The following is a 6,851-nucleotide window of genomic DNA, read 5'->3' on the forward strand; positions in this document are numbered from 1 at the left end:
ACTGCCATTCACAATTGCCACAAAGAGAATAAAATACCTGGAAATATAACTAACAAAGGATGTAAAGGACCTCTTCAAGGAGAACTGCAAAACACTGCTCAATGAAATAAGAGAGGACACAAACAGATGGAGAAACATTCCATGCTCATGGTTAGGAAGAATCAATGTTGTGAAAATGGCCATGCTGCCCAAAGTAATTACAGATTGAATGCAATACCCATTAAGCTACCAATGACCTTTTGCACAGAACTGGAGAAAACCACCTTAAACTTCATATGAAACCAAAAGAGAGCCCGCATAGCCATGACAATTCTAAGCAAAAAGAACAAAGCTGGAGGCATCACACTACCTGACTTCAAACTATACTACAAAGCTACAGTAATCAAAATGGCATGGTACTGGTACCAAAACAGAGATATAGACCAATGGAACAGAACAGAGGCCTTGGAGGCAACACCACCATCTACAACCATCTGATCTTTGGCAAACCTAACAAAAACAAGCAATGGGGAAAGGATTCCCTGTTTAATAAATGGTGTTGGGAAAACTGGCTAGCCATGTGCAGAAAGCAGAGACTGGACTCCTTCATGACACCATACACTAAAATTAACTCCAGATGGATTACAGACTTAAGAGCTAACACCATAAAAACCTTAGAAGAAAACCTAGGCAAAACCATTCAGGACATAGGCATAGGCAAGGACTTCATGACTAGAACACCAAAAGCATTGGCAACAAAAACCAAAATAGACAAATGGAATCTTATTAAACTTCAGAGCTTCTGTACAGCAAAAGAAACAATCATTAGAGTGAACGGAATGGGCAACCAACAGAATGGGAAAAAATTTTTGTAATCTACCCATCTGACAAAGGACTTATATCCAGAATCTACCAAGAACTAAAACAGATTTACAAGAAAAAAAAAACAAACCCATTCAAAAGTGGGCAAAGGATATGAAGAGACACTTATCAAAAGAAGACATATATGAGGCCAACAAACATATGAAAAAATGCTCATCATTACTGGTCATTAGAGAAATGCAAATCAAAACTACATGGAGATGCCATCTCATGCCAGTTAGAATAGCAATCGTTAAAAAATCTGGAGACAACAGATGCTGGAGAGGATGTGGAGAAATAGGAACACTTTTACACTGTTGGTGGGAGTGTAAACTAGTTCAGCCATTGTGAAAGACAGTGTGGTGATTCCTCAAAGATCTAGGAATAGAAATTCCATTTGAGCCAGCAATCCCATTACTGGGTATATACCCAAAGGATTATAAATTGTGCTATTATAAAGACACATGCACACATATGTTCACTGCAGCACTGTTTACAATAGCAAAGACTTGGAACCAACACAGATACCCATCAATGATAGACTGGACAGGGAAAATGTGGCACATATACACCATGGAATACTATGCATCCATAAAAAACAATGAGTTTGTGTCCTTTGTAGGGACATGGATGAATCTGGAAACCATCATTCTCAGCAAACTGACACAAGAACATAAAATCAAACACCGCATGTTCTCACTCATAGGCAGGCGTTGAACAATGAGAACACATGGACACAGGAAGGGGAGCATCACACACTGAGGTCTGTTGAGTGAGGGACTAGTGGAGGGACAGTGCTGGGTAGGGAGTTGGTGAGGGATAACATGGGGAGTAATGCCAGATATAGGTGATGGGATGGAGGCAGCAAACCACATTGCCATGTATGTACCTATGCAACAATCCTGTGTATTCTTCACATGTACCCCAGAACCTAAAGTGCAATATATATATATATATATATATATATGCGCACACGCACATATATATATATATATATACACATATATATATACATATATATGTATGTATATGATTGAGAAATTGCTGGCTTCAAAAAGAGGAAGCATAAGAACTCTGATGGTAGCAGCATCATTTACAGAGAAATGATAATGAATGTTGGTAGACAACATCAAGTACCCCAGGTCTCTCCAACCTGGCAATCTATTATTTTTAAACTATATTTTGGGTAGAAATTTTTTTTCTTTTTTTTTTGTGATGGAGTTTCGCTCTTGTTACCCAGGCTGGAGTGCAATGGCGCGATCTCGGCTCACCGCAACCTCCGCCTCCCGGGTTTAGGCAATTCTCCTGCTCCAGCCTCCTGAGTCGCTGGGATTACAGGCACGCGCCACCATGCCCAGCTAATTTTTTGTATTTTTAGTAGAGACGGGGTTTCACCATGTTGACCAGGATGGTCTCGATCTCTTGACCTCGTGATCCACCCGCCTCGGCCTCCCACAGTGCTGGGATTACAGGCTTGAGCCACCGCGCCCGGCCGGGTAGAAATTTTTTAAAACATAGCCTGATATAAGACTTTGTGACTTGGGATAAAAACAGAGAGGTGCAGGGTGTCTAAATAAAAGGGATCATCTAAAATTAGTGTTGTTTGAAATGGTTGCCTAATTTTGAGGGTTCCCATATTTATGTGAAAATTTAAATTTTTTTCAAAAAGTACTTGGAAGTTTGCATTGCCATCGAATAATTTTATTGCAGGATTTTAAAGCTTTTCACACCTAGGAGTCCTACCTGACTTTGATGGAGCCCCAGAACAAAGCAGAGCCACCTCTTATATACACACAATTGCTCTGCTGCCATAAACTTCAACAGCTTGCATGAGAAAATTCACTTTAAAAGGAGAAATTGTGCAGTTTTAAATGACATTAATTTGTATAAAATAACTTGCTCTACTATAAACCACGATTAAAAATCAGTGTTTTGGTTTAGTTCTTGAATATTTTTGGAGTAAAAATTATCACTAAAGTAGTATATGACTCCAACAAACATATGCTTTTATTATAATAAAAAGTACTATATTGATTTGTCAAAGTTTTATAACATAGTAACAGTATTACCTTCCTTGGATTTATGAGCTGGTTACATTAATTGGAAAAATAAATTCATTACTTGAAAAACAAAACAGAAAATGAAGGGTGGAAATAGATTGAAGGGGACTAGAAGAAGATCCCTAGCCTTGTGCCTTCTGAGGTAACAACCACAGGGTTCCAGGGCATCAACTCCAGACTAGACAATTCCAGGCAGCTACAGATTCTGCCCTGGTGAGTTTTGCCCAGGACCTTGAAGTCCAAGATCAAAGTGCCAGTGATTCAGCTCCTGGTGAGGGCTCTCTTCCTGTCTTGCCAATGGCCATGTTGTGGCTGTGTTCTCACATAGCACAGGAGGGAGAGAGGGAGAGAGAAGCAGGTAGAAGGGCAAGAAAAGAAAGGGAGAAAAGGAGAGGCACCTGGTATCTCTTCCTCTTCTCATAAGGGCACTAATTCCATTATGAAACCCACCCTCCTGACCTTATCTAAACTTAATTGTCTCCCAAAGGCCGTATCTCAAAATGCCGTCACCTTGGAGATTAATCAAAATTATCATGAATTTTGGGGGAACATAATTCTGTACAGAACAACAAGTGTATGGGATGCTCTCATAATCTGCCCATTTAAGGGCCTGCAGCAACTAAGACTCATTCCTTCCTGCAGGCATCCCAGGAGAAAGGTTTATGTGTCCACACAACTTTAGTGTAAAGATTTGGTGGAAAGTTTTCTAGCTTTTACGTCAAAATGCTTGGGCAGAGATGAAAAACATGCAGTAGAGAAAACACCTGGGACTTTTACACTTTCCTGTACCCTCAAATGTTAAAATTCAAAACCCATAAACTAGATAATGGCATTAATTTAGTCTAGCTGTGATTACATCAATCTTTTCACATAGTGACAGTTTTAAGTATCAATATAGAGAAGCTTAGACGCTTCATTTTATTAGAATGTGGAACTAGAGCTGTGTTTGCTTTGCAGTTATTCTTAGACTAGTTAGATGTCAATGATCCATGTCATAAAAAATAAGTAGATGGTGAAAGATGAGTTAGAGTGTTTTTGTGGTTTGGACGTGGAGGGGGCTTCCCATCTCAACATCCTCACTTTCTGTTCTGAAGTCTCAAAGTCTGCTTTTTTTCTTTTTGCGAAACCACACTCCGCTGGGTGTGGTGGCTCACACCTGTAATCCCAGCACTTTGGGAGGCATGAGTGGGTGGATCACAAGTGAGGAGACAGAGACCAGCCTGGCCAACAGGGTGGAAACCCCATCTCTACTAAAAATACAAAAATTAGCTGGGTGTGGTGGTGCATACCTGTAATCCCAGCTACTTGGGAGGCTGAGGCAGGAGAATCACTTGAACCAGGAAGTCAGAGGTTGCAGTGAGCCGAGATTGCGCCACTGCACTCCAGCCTGGTGACAGAGTGAGACTCTGTCTCAAAAAACAAAAACAGAAACAAACAAACAAACAAAACACAATGAAAAAACAGACACTCATACTCCTCCGATAACTCATTATTCCATTAACCAATTAACCATTAATCCATAAATGGATTAAGACATCAAAAGGGCAGAACCCTCAAGACCCAATCACTTATTAAAGGCCCCACTTCTCAATATTGTTACATTGGGGGATTAAGTCTCAACCTGAGTTTCAGAAGGGACAAACATTCAAACCACAACATCCCTGAATGCCAATTAATCGTAAAGAGAAATTAATTATCATAGATGACATGACAGTGATTTCAATTTGAAACCTTTTAAAGGTCTAGGGGATAAAGAAACTATGAATGCAGCCCTGGCTTTGGCTCCCTTAGGGCTGCCTCTGTGTGCAACACCCAGGTTAGATTACCCACTTAGGGTCCCTCTGGGCTGGCCAATCTGCAAGCAATATAGAATTATGCAATCCAAGGGCTTCAGAACATAGGGGAGAAGGTGTTTCATCCATCATCCAGTCTCACAGCAGGAATCACAAGCTTTTTTTTTTTTTTTTGAGATGGAGTCTCACACTGTCACCCAGGCTGTAGTGCAGTGGCATAATCTTGGCTCACTGCAATCTCTGCCTTCTGGGTTCAAGCAATTCTCCTGCTTCAGCCTCCTGAGCAGCTGGGGCTACAAGGTGTGTGCCACTATGCCCAGCTATTTTTTTTTGTATTTTTAGTACAGATGGGGTTTCACCATGTTGGCCAGGATGGTCTTGATCTCCTGACCTCGTGATCTGCCTGCCTCGGCCTCCCAAAATGCTGAGATTACAGGCGTGAGCCACCGCACCTGGCCGAATCACCAGCTTTTGTGTTTTTATGCTCTTTTGGCCAAGTGGGTGGTCCTAATCAGATAATAGAAGCAAGCATAGTGGTGATATTAATTCTAGGAGCAAATTATAACAGAAGATGGAATTAGTGGGATTAACATAAAACCCTAACATCTTAAATAAAATTACCTAGAGTCAAACTCAGTCTGTGATAGGGTGATTTAAGAGATATAAAGAAAAGGTACTTAATCTTGGAGGGAAAGCTCTTTTGAGGAACCCTGGTTAATAGTTTGTTATTGCCTCAATCCACATTACCAGTCCTGGAGCAGAGACTGGAATCTTGTTTTCCAGGCAGATAAAAACCTGGGAGAGAGGGGTGTCCTCATAAAGCAGGATTGGCCATGAGAAACAGACCTCTCCAACACCGAACTGGGAAGGAAGGGGTGATTTATTTTGGCCGTGAGCAAGGTGGCATAGCTACCTGACAGCCAAGCTCATCTAACAAAGAAAATGTCTGTCCTTATAAAGGCTCACAACTCTAGAAATTACATGTGAAAGGGTCTTGGGTTTATAGCTTTAGAAATTGCATGTGAGAGGGTCTTGGGTTTACAGCCCAAGGGTCTTGGGTTTAGAAATTACATGTGAAAGGTCTTGGTCCACGGAGTAGGCATGGGGTATGTGGCTTAGGTGGGGATTTGATCTTGTTTAGGTAAAAACAATGCCTTCCAGAAAGATCCTCCATACCATGCCTGCGATCTATAGGAGAGGTACTGTGGTAAGCAGTAGGGGTCTTATTTTTAACCTGGCTGATGGTGCCAACCAGTCCTCCTTCTGGCTGACTTCTAGCTTCTCCTTTTGAGATGCAATGCAGAAGGCTGAAGAAGATTAAGGGTCTCCTTTCTCACTCCCCTCTTTGAGACCCTCACTCTGTAATATTAGTGAGAAGTCTCACTATCATTCTCATTTTCCTGATCTTCTAAAGAAAGTGATTGATAATGATTCATATAATATACTTGTGATGTCATTTTCTGGCTACAGGGGGAGTAAACAAGGGAGTAGCAAGCAAACACCTATTATTATTATAACACTTATTATGAGAACCTTGAATCCTCCTAAGGATGAGAACCAACTTCCAAACAAGGACTTGGTTAAATCTGTGCCATACCTGCATAGGCACTTTGCCCATTTGGTCATATCTCTTACAATATCCTCAACTGCTTGACCCTGGTAGTCTATGTGTAGGCAGCAGCTGGTTAGATTGAATTTTCCACAGACTCCTCCTTTGGCTGCCAGCAAATAATCTAAGGCCAGCTGGTTCTGATAAATTGCATTTCTCATTTGAGTTTCTTGTCCAGCCAAAAGGGACAGAACTTTGCCCGTTTCATTTGTGAGTATTTCCAAAATAGCCTGCAACTGGATGATCCAATTGAACATGTAAATAGGAGTCCAGTATCCCCATGAGCTGTCCTCTGCCCATGTGGCCGGCCCATAATACTCCATAATTCTCTCCGGTGGCCACTCATCATCTTTCCATTCACCTATCTTTAGACTTCTTTTCTCCCGGGTGGAGTAGACTGGATATCCTAACAACTCACCTGTCTTAACGGATAATAGGAAAAAAGAAGGCTTGATGATACCTACGACACAGCTACATGTCCATCTTTCAGGCAGCTGTACGTTATGTTCTATGTCCTCGTATCCAGTACAACCCAGGTGGGGCTGTACC

The sequence above is a fragment of the Sapajus apella genome, unplaced genomic scaffold (assembly GCF_009761245.1).
Source record: "Sapajus apella isolate SASKATOON/1434 unplaced genomic scaffold, GSC_monkey_1.0 scaffold11, whole genome shotgun sequence".
In the NCBI taxonomy this organism is placed as follows: domain Eukaryota; kingdom Metazoa; phylum Chordata; class Mammalia; order Primates; family Cebidae; genus Sapajus; species Sapajus apella.